General features: G+C 37.1%; 1 pseudogene; it reads right to left on the minus strand.

Annotated features, from left to right (window-relative positions):
- Nucleotides 1–9,744, minus strand: part of LOC149153137 (uncharacterized) — a 47,532-nt pseudogene extending 37,788 nt beyond the window's left edge.
- Between the last annotated feature and the right edge of the window lie 1,042 nt (nucleotides 9,745–10,786).

Raw genomic sequence — 10,786 nt, forward strand, 5'->3', positions numbered from 1 at the left:
TCACTCAAAACAAAGACAGAGGAAGTTCTGTGCCTTCTACAGGAAGTTCTATGTTTTCTATAGGAAGTTTTGTGTCTTCTACAGGAAGCCTACAAACAAGCCAAAATTGATCTCTGAAGAGGACCTGAAGGCCGGGAATCTGTCCATGAGGCCTGCAAGCATCCATGTTTCCATCCCTCACCCTTCTCCATCATTTTTTCCATATCATTGTGCTTCTTTCCTCAAAACTGTGTGTTCTACAGGAAGTTCCTGTAGAAATTACAGGATTTCTATAGGAAGCTAGAAATGGATTTCAAAAAGGTGGTTTGGCGAACATGATAGCTTCCGCAAGGGTTCAGAAGTCCTCCTGCAATCTTAAAACTCCTCCTCCATCATCTCCATGCTTGCATCACAGCCCAAGCTCAGTTTTTCTTTCCATGCAAAAACTTGCAGAATGCTTTGAAGAAAAAAATACCTAGAACAAAATTTGTTTTTTCCCTAGCTTGAAAACCGTGCATCCATTTGAAAAAATGTTATAGGGGGAGTTGTATAGGGACAATGGCAACATGCCCGAGCAATTTCATCCAATTCTGGTGCACAGTTTCCAAGAAATCCGCCTCCATCACCGTCAGCCATTTTTGCATTTTCTCCATATCCGTGCATCCATTTCAAAACCTGTTTCATGGGGAGATGCATATGGGTGATAGTAACCTACCCAAGCAGTTTCAGCCGATTCCGATGCACGGTTTCTGAGAAATTGATCTCTGTAATCTTCAGCCATTTTCTGTTTTTCTCGAAATCTGTGCATCCATTGATCGCAATTTTGCTATGGGAGGTGCATAATGATGATAGGAACATGTTCAGCAAGTTTCAGATCGATCCGGTCTATCGTTCAGGAGCAATGGCAAAAACAAGTTTCGGTCCTGTGAAAATTCAGCAGCAGCAGCTTGAGGGTGCAGATCTGAACGTGAAGCTAGCTCCTACAGCATGGATCCAGCCAGAGGATACCTGCACAAGAAAAAAATGCCATGAATCAGCAACCAAGCCACCATGCAATCACAAAAACCAGTGCATGCAGCAAATGAAAGGCCACAACACCTCACAGCAACCATTCGACCTCCAAGTATGTGACTAAAACTCGTTCCTCTATTGCATAAATCTAATTTAAGAACTGCATGAACGAATGGAATGGTGGGATTAAGCCACGAATCTAGCAAGGTTAACCTGAAATTGCCTTCTCTAGCGCTCAGGAAAAAATCACGCAGCATACGTGTATAATCATTCATGTGAAATTTGAAAAACACATGTAGTGGTAGACGTGTTGAACTCCAGTGCACAGGACATCAAATGATTAACAGATAGAAGAGAACATGCAGTTCGAATAAAGACAACACACTTTTTGCCACCTCATCCCCTCGCCACGAATTGTGCTGTAATTCAAAATGCTCGGCTGAAGACTCACGTTAACCACTGTTCATTTACACTTGCAAACCTCTTCGGCCAAAGTACGCGTCCCCTGCCTCTGAATTCTGTTAAACCAACGTCCTTCGCCAAGTTTTTCGGCCTGTTCAAAATTCTCTTGCATACCAAGATCGTTCAGAGGCACAGAGACATCCTACAGAAGCCGGCTAGCGTTCTACAGGAAAGTACAACAAAGCCTTCCAGAGCAGAAAAGCCTGGATTTTTCTTCGACAAATTGGGAGTCCCGAAAGAGGTAGGCTCGAAAAACACCATTCTCATGCATGATATTTCGAAAGGCGGTGAATTAAACTGTCTGGAGTAGGAGAATTAGAAGCAAATCTGCCTGTGGGTCAAGAATAGTAGTTCGCCTGTGTGATACACAGAGTTTTTCCAGTTGGTTCTGCGTCACATTCTCCTCCACGGTTCCTGTTAACAAATTCTTCCTATAAGACATGATAAACCACTGTAAGGGCTAACCTGTGCATAAAAAATGTGACTTTTATGTGGTTGGGGATAAAAATCAAGCTCTGCACTCTGTTTGTGAGAGCCTAATTCCCTTTTGACAGTCGAGTTTTGCGCAGCAACAACATTCTAACTAGGGATTTGGTGTAAAGTGGAATATATATACCTAAGGGATACTATCTTCAAAGTTCTGGGGAGGAAACCATACACAGAATTCCCCTTTTGATCAGAGCACAAGCCAAAACAGAGCATTATATCCGAATTCTGGCCAAGGAACTCACTTCATCCAGCAGTGAGGAAAGGGAGCACATTGAGGCAGAAGAGAAAGCCAAGGGTAAGGAACCCCAGGACAGACCACCACAGAAAAAGCAAAAAGAGAAACAAGAAAAGGGCCAAGCTGCTGAGCCCAAAACTGTGGGTGGAATAAAGGCACAAACACCAAGGGAGAAACGATTGCAAATTAGGGCAGAGAGGACTGAAAAAGTACAAAAAAGTAAAGGCACACCCAAGGAAACCACAGCACAATTCAAAGAGAAGGCACCCCCAGCCAAGCAAGCAAAATCAGGGAAAACTGGTTCTACAGAAAGCCAACAGACTGTTTCTACAGGAAGCCAGAAAACTGCTTCTACAGGAAGCCAGAAAACGGTCACTACAGGACTTTCTACAGGAAGTCTGGGGAAAGGGCAGCAAAAGGAGAAATCGGCCGAGATTTTAGCTAGGGAGGCAGCAACTGTGCTGGCAACCCTAAGCACATCCCCCAAGCAGAAGGGGAAGTGAAAGAGGGAGCCTTCCCTGTATATTAAAGCAAGAAGGAGCGTGAGGATAAAAACTAGCAGACCCCAACCACAGTCAAAAGAGCCAATTACAATGGTAGACACCCCAGCTACACAAAAGGAGAGGTCTCCCTCCCAGGCATCCATCACCTATGAATGGGGAAGTCCGAAGACATCCACCTGGAGAGAAAGAATGAAAATGTTGGACACAAAGGCCTCTCTACAGGATGCTGAGACAGTTCTACAGGAAGATGAGAATTCTCTAGGAAAAGGAGCACAGGCAGTGGGAAGAAGCAGAGAGAAAAGCATGGGTTCATGACCAAGAAGAGGACATCACTTCAGAAGCTTGGCATGACAGGGAGGCCACCAGGGCCATCAAAGATGAGGAGATAGATTAGTTGCTCAGAGGATGAGCAATACTTTCAGTAGGGGGGTGATGATGAGCCCCAAAAATGGATAATTATATGGGCTCATTCAACCTCCTAATTCAACTTAATCCACCATTATCATTAGTTTATTGCATGTTTTTGATTATATTTGTGCTAATAGAGTGAATTGGATTAGTCATTATGCCAACAAGTCTAATGGGTGCTTTGTGCAGATTTTTAGTCAATTTTGAGGCAAAATCAAAGGTTTTAATGAGCACTTGGCAACCAAATTCGTGGGAGAACAAGGGAGAGGATTTTTAGGAAGGTTTCCCCTTCATTTATGGGCCCTCACCTCGAATTCTCCACCATAAGCTCAGAGTTCAAGGGCCACCAAATCGATTATCACAAGGGCAGCCGAGCAAGTGCTAGTAAAAGTGCTGTTAACTACAAGTCTTGGCAGCTGAGTTCCTAAAGTTTAGGAGGGTTGTTGGGGTCCTCAATTTGTATAAATAAGAGGGCTTAGGGCCTCATTTCAGTTAGTCACTTTGTAGTTCGATTTTAGTCAGTAGATTAGCTTTGCATTTCAGCACATTTTCAAGCTTTCCCTTGTGGACAGATTTTGATGTAACTCTTCTTTTCTTGCTCAATAAAGATGAATCCAGCTTTGCACCAGCTCTAAATCTCTCTTAGGAGGTTGTAGCTCTTGGGGTTGGGCCCATCTCAAGTGCCCAGTACCTCCTTTGTTTATCTTTATGTGTTTTTGCTGCGTTCTTAGAATAAAATCTGCTATTTAGATTTAAATCTTGCTTTGTTATTTAGATTGCTTTGGATGATTAAAAATGATTTTCATGTTCAGATTTAGTTGATAGGTTAATAATAGGGAAGATATTCAAAAAAAGGGCCATCAAACACCTCTGATTTCACCTCTCCCTCAGTGGGATCAAGGTGACCTTGCTGCCCACAACAACACTGACTTTGCTTTGCCATGCAATCACTAGTGTTTGATTTTCATTTGTAGAAGTTGGTTACATGTTCCGATCTTTGCTTGCTTAGTTGCATAAGTTAGTATACATGGTTTCATTGCAGTTCAAACTTCTGTTCACTCTTTACTATTAGCTAGATCAGATTAGGTCAACGTAACTAGGTCTTTGATTTACAAGTCTTTGTTGGTTCAGTGGGAAAAACAACTTGCAGAGCACCTGTACCACTTCTCTATCTGCCCATACTCCATCAAACCCATCTTCTCCATCCCCTAACGCGAATTCTTGCCTCACGTTTGCCACATTTTCTCACATAACCCTCATTTTTGTGCAACATTGCTTCACTCTCCCTTGAACAAATCCAACCATCCTCGCAATTCCTTAGCTCCATCCACCAAGTCTTGGACTTCCTCACACCCTTATCTCACATCCATACCCACTCCTTCATCTTTCTTCCTCCATCCATCCTCCAAAATCCCATTTCTGAACATCCTGTAGAAAATTACAGAACATCCTGTAGAAATTCCAGAACATCCTGTAGAACCCCTGCAGACTTCCTGTAGAAGCTCACGAATGAGGTTTCTTGATAGCCAAACTTTGTGAAACTCTCTGGAAGGGTGTTAGGGACCCCTTAGGCCCTCTCTGAACCTTCCTGACCTCCTCCAAGCATTTCCTCTTGCCAATCCACCTCTGCACAGTAAAAAACAGTTAAATCGCATGCATGACAATTCTGACAACTTATTCAAAAATACAAAAAGATGTTTTTTTCAGATGTTACTATAGAAGTAGCTTAGACACATGCATCTTACCTTCCTAGAAGTGAATGGAATCTCTTTCAGTAGCTTGCATCCTCTTTCTTGCATCAGTAGGGCTAGCTGGTAAAATTAGGGTTTGCTAGGGTTTACGTTTCCTTTCAACTTTCCAGTTTCTTTTTGCAAGTAGATTAGCCTTCTTTGAGTTAGCTTTCATCCATTAGTTAAAAAGCTTCTTCTGAGAGCTCATAGAAGTTGGCTTAAGCTCCTAGCGGACTTGTGCCAGCTGATCAAGTGACAGCCGCGGCAAGAGCTAGTACTTGTGCATACAGCACCGTCGCTTCCAAGTTTGTTACGAACTAACGGGTTGATAAAATTAAAGAAGGGAGTCTCAGGAGTTGCAGCATTATTGCTGCAATACTGGGGCTCACCACAAAGTTGGATTGACATCTGATCCTTCATCATCCTTACTTAGCTTTGTACCTATTTCTACTGGTTTAAGAGCAGGGTTACAATTTTCCATTTTGAATCTTTTTAGTGATTTTTTAGCATATTTACAAATAAATATCCCTTTCTCTGATTGCTCAATTTCTATGCCAAGAAAATATTTCATAAGACAGAGATCTGTCATTTCAAATTCTTTTTTCATCGCTGCTTTAAACTCATCTAATTGAGATCACCAATATAAATCATATCATCCACATACAAACAGACAATCAAAATCTGACCATGCTCATTTACCTTTGTGTACAAGGTTGGTTCAATGTTTCTTTTGCAAAATCCATTCTTGATCATGTAACTGTCAATTCTGCTATGCCATGCTCTAGTTGCTTATTTGAGTCAATAGAGTGCTTTCTTCAATATGTAAACTTGTCTTCATGACCTTTAACTTCATAATACCCAATTATCATCTTTGATAGCTTCTTCAAATGATGAAGGTTGAAATGACAATATTTCAAAATTTTAACTAACATCCAAATCATCATAAATATGTTGCAGACTTCTCATTTGTCTCTTAGCATTGTTTGATTCATCACTTGATTGATATCAGAGAGTATTTCGATCTATTGATCTATTTGAAGATTCATGTTGTTCAAAAAATATTGGTGTCCTTGTTGGTGGGACTCTGTTTGGTATCTTTTGTGATTCATGTTGTTCATTTTTTGCTACATCATCTTCTTCCATGAGTGGTACTCTTGCATCAATTGTTTTGTCTTCATTCCCATTCAATGACTCTTTTTCTTTGAACACAACATTTTGTTGATTATATTCATCTTAGTGACAAGGTTATATAATTTAAATGCTTTGAATGCTCACCATAACCAGTAAATATTAAGTTTTCACTTTTATCATCTAACTTACCTCTTAGCTCTTTTAGGTACATGTGCATACGCTACACATCCAAACACTCTAAGATGAGATACACTACAAAGTGTACCTAACTATGATTCTTGCCGAACATTTTTCATCACACTTTTTGTAGGAGATCTGTTTATCACATAAACATTGCATGCAACTTCCTTTGCCCAATGTGAAAATATGAAGTTGGGTTACACTTTTGACCCTTTTTTGAGAAAAAAAAAATATCATTTTTAGAAGTTTTTCAATTTCGGTAAACAAAAGTAATATTTTTGTTTAAAATTTCATTTTACAATAAAAAGAAAACTTGTCAGAAATTTTATTAGCTTTTTGTTGCTTAATTTTTAGTATTTCTTTATTCAAATTTGATATGTCAACTTAGAAATTGTTTGACTATGTGTTCTTTAAAAATCAAGTGATCGATAAAAAGTTATGTTTTTGTGCATCGATGTATTTCTTGTTAACCTTGTGTTTTTGCAAAGAAAAATGTGTTGCAACAATTTAAACAAACTCTACTTTGGCATGGCTATATTTAGAAAGCCCAAAATGCATATCATAATTACTAGAATTTTTTAAATCGAACCAATGTGAAAAAATACTTATTTTGAAGATGTTTAGTAAAGCACCATGTTTCTTATCATATTAGTTAAAAACTACAAAATCTAAAAACTACCAATTAAAGAGGACAGACCAATGCAATGCACCATAAATTTTCCATATTTTTTCACAATGTATTTTGGAAGATACAAAATTTTGATTTCATTGAATCATAATGAACTTCAAAAAAAAATTGCACATATTTTACTAGGAAATTAGTTAAAATTAGAAAATACTATGAAATTTCATAAAAAATATATCTAATGAAAGTAGATTCAATTCTGCAAATGCTGGTGTTGGTTCCGAAAGTAAATTCACTATATTTGATGGAGTTTAACCATTCTGAAAGTGTAGAAGGGTGAACAGATGTGAGCCAACTCTAGTTGTCTATAGGGTTGCAAGTTTTCAGTCGAAAGTTAAATTTAATGGAAAAATGTTTTCGGACGAAAACATTTTTCATTTTTTCCGTTGGCTGCAAAAATAACATGGTGTGACTTTGTCAAAGGAAAGGAGGTGACCGTTTCGTCCAAAACCTATAAATAAACTCAGTTGGAACATCATTTTTTGCTAGTGAATTTTTTTGGATCTACCTTTTGGATAGTAAATGTTTTTGGGCTAGATTTTGAGTAGTGAACTTTTTCAGTAACAAATTTCTTGAATAGGTAAATACGATTGTGGATAGCATATTTCCATATGCAACTCTGAGATTCACAAGAAAAAAGTTTATCATATGTTTCATTGAGTTTTTTATTGAATAATGTTGAATTGTTGGTTTAAGCTGAACTTGTCAAAGCTCTCAATTCAGGGTTTGGCTGTATGAATATTTAGGATGTATTGTCGATGCTAGTGTGTCATTATATTGCTATATCAAATTATTATTCAGGGTTATTAATGTTGTCAATCACAAGGGTTTACTATTGAAGCTACTAAGTTTGATAGTGTTAAGCAGATTTGATTGTAGAGTTGGCTGATATGCTAGGGATTATATTGTTGATATACATGAACCAAGGTTTAATACTTGTTGTATTACAACTAGAGTGTTGAGTGCTACTATATTGTACAGTTAGGGTTTGGCTTGATGATTTTTGTTGAGTAGGGTTGATTGTTGACTTATCTTTGAGGGTTGATAAGGTTGAAGCAAAAGATAGGGTTTTCATTTATATGCTAAATGGATAGCAAACTTTTTTGGATCTACCTTTTGGATAGTGAACTTTTTTGGGCTAGCTTTTAGATAGTAAACCTTTTTTAGTAACAAATTTCTTGAATAGGTAAATAATATTGTGGATAGCATAAGTAAGGTTTTTTAAAGTTTTAATATTAAAGTTTTTTTTTTTTAACTTTTCTTTTATTGAAATTTTAATTGCTCACTTTCTTTTACATGATTGTAATTTTTTAAATTTCTTTTAAAAGTATAAATTTTTTGCTCTGAAAATATATTAATATAAAAATTTCACTAATTTAAAAAAAATCTATATAGGTTGAATTATCACAGGGAATCAAAGAAATTGCAAGAGAAAATATGATCAAATTAGAGATATTGAGGTTCGTAGAGAACACTCACAAGTTTTTTCCTTTCAACATGCTTCTTACCATATTTATAATTGTTTTGTTCTTTCTCTCTTCTACACCATTATGCTACAATGTGTATCTGGTTATAAACTATCTTCTAATTCCATGTTGTTTGTAGTATTCATGAAATGCCTTCGAATCATATTCTCCACCATGATCTGATCTCAATACTTTGATCTAACGTTCACTCAGGTTCTCGACTAGGGCTTTGAATTCTTTGAAATTTTGAAAAGTTTCAAACTTCTACTTAAAAACAAAATCCATGTATTTCTGCTAAAATCATCAATAAAGATGAGGAAGTAAGAAATTCCACCAATCGACTGTGTTTGCATGGGTCCACACAGGTCTATATGAACCATCTCTAGTGGTTGATTTTCTTTGTATGCAACTCCTTTAAGAAAATTTTCACAATGTGCTTTCCCAAGATACAACACTCACAAGTACTAGAAGGTTCTTTGATGGGCGGTAATCCTCTAATCATTTGTTTTTGCTGCAAAAATCTCAAACCAGAGAAACAAAAATGTATAATTCGAAAGTGCCTTAACTAATAATTATCAAAACTTGCAACCGCAAAAGCACTGAGCTTACTTTTGTAATTCGTGATCATAGGAAACAATTTATTCCTCATCATCTGCACCTTCACTATCAGCTGCTTTCTTGGAGGCTTATCATATATAACGCAACCTTGTCCATAAAAAATAACTTTGTATCATTTCCGGATCAATTGACAAACACTTATCAGATTATGTTTGAGACTAGGGACATAATATACCTTTGAAATTGTTTGTGGCTTCCCCTGCTTGGTCATTTGTTGACCACTCCTTTTCCATCTATATCAACAATCTTGTTAGTGCCCAACTTTACCTCTGTCTTGACCGATTGATCCAGATTTGCAACCAAATTCTTTTTGCTAGTCATGTGGTTACTACAACCATTGTCTAATAGAAAAACATTATCAGAAGGTTCATGCATGATATGGAAAGCTAGGAACATAAAGTCACTATTTTTTGTAGTTACATTATCTCTCTGATTTCTTTGATCCACTATCCTCTTCTTGCAATCACATGCATACTGACCAAATTTTTTGCAATAATAACGCCTCACATTTGATTTATCGACTCTTTGATTATTGTTGAAGCTTCTACGGTTACTTCCACTTTCTTTCTTGCTCTTCTTTGTCATCTCTTTGACCACCATTTCTTCTACCTTGTCCTCCGCCTCTCGATCTGGCTCTTCCCTGAACTCTATCTCTTGAGATAGAAACTTGGATTTAAAAAGTGATTTCTAAGGAGGGATCCTTATTTCTCTCTATCCTCACCTCATGATATAGAAGTGATCTCACCAATTCATCAATTGTCAACGTTTTCAAATCCTTGGCTTCTTGAATAACTGTTACTACAACATCAAACTTAGTAGACAAAGATCTGAGGACCTTCTCGACCATTATTTGATCTTGAATCTCAGAACCATAAATCATTAATTGGCTTATAATAATCAAAACCTGATTCATGGATGATTCGATATTCTTTGTTTCCTTCATTTGCAGACTTTCAAAATCTCTCCTAGTATTCTGTAACTTAACAATATTGACTTTGGTCATACCCTTATAGCTTGTCACCAAAGTCTCCCATGCAGTCTTTGTTGAAGACATGGTCATAATCTTCTAGAATATTGCTTGGTGCACTGCTTGTTGGATGCTTTGTAATGTTTGTACATTCCTCTTTTTGTGTATCCTCAATTGCTCCTTCTATGCATTAGTGAGAACTTGTTTTACTTCTTCATTCTCACGTTCTAAAAATCCAAAACTTATGTAGTCTCAAACATCATGAGCCTATAACATCATCTCCATCTTAATAACCCATATATTATAGTCTTCTCTATAAATAGTGCAGTTACGACTAAAAACTTATTGACATCAGTATTAAAAAAATCCTTTCTTCAAATAATAAAACCTTTTATTTTCAAGCCTTTATAAACCTCTTTATAATAAACCTTATATATATATATATAAACAATTTTCTAATATGGATGAGCTCATAAAAAAAAAAACTTTATAACCAACTCTTTCACTTTTTACACTTTTTATATATATAATCAAACCCTTTATAATAAAAACCTTTGATTTTTTGTATAATAAAAAAACCAAACCCTTTTATTAATTAAGAGGTCAAACAAAATCAACTTTAGGCTTTGTTCTTTTAATTTTTTTTGACTTTTCCACGCTAATGCTTTTGAGCTTAAGAGTCTCATGCGCATCCACACCACAACAAAGCCAACCTTAAGTCGATTGCAGATTCTCGGAATATTCGAGAATCCGACGGACATGGGCGCGGTCAAAAAATTGACTGCGCCCATGTCCGTCGGATTCCCGAATATTCTGAGAATCTGCAATCGACTTAAGCTCACCGCCACAACAAACCCCTTGCTTGCCCAAGTTTTTTGACTTGTAATGCGGCTTTTTCGAGCACTCTCGTGCTCTCTGTATA

This window comes from Pinus tabuliformis, chromosome 9, assembly GCF_031772625.1.
Source record: "Pinus tabuliformis cultivar Carrire ecotype Pingquan chromosome 9, CPIR1, whole genome shotgun sequence".
NCBI classification, from domain to species: Eukaryota; Viridiplantae; Streptophyta; class Pinopsida; order Pinales; family Pinaceae; genus Pinus; species Pinus tabuliformis.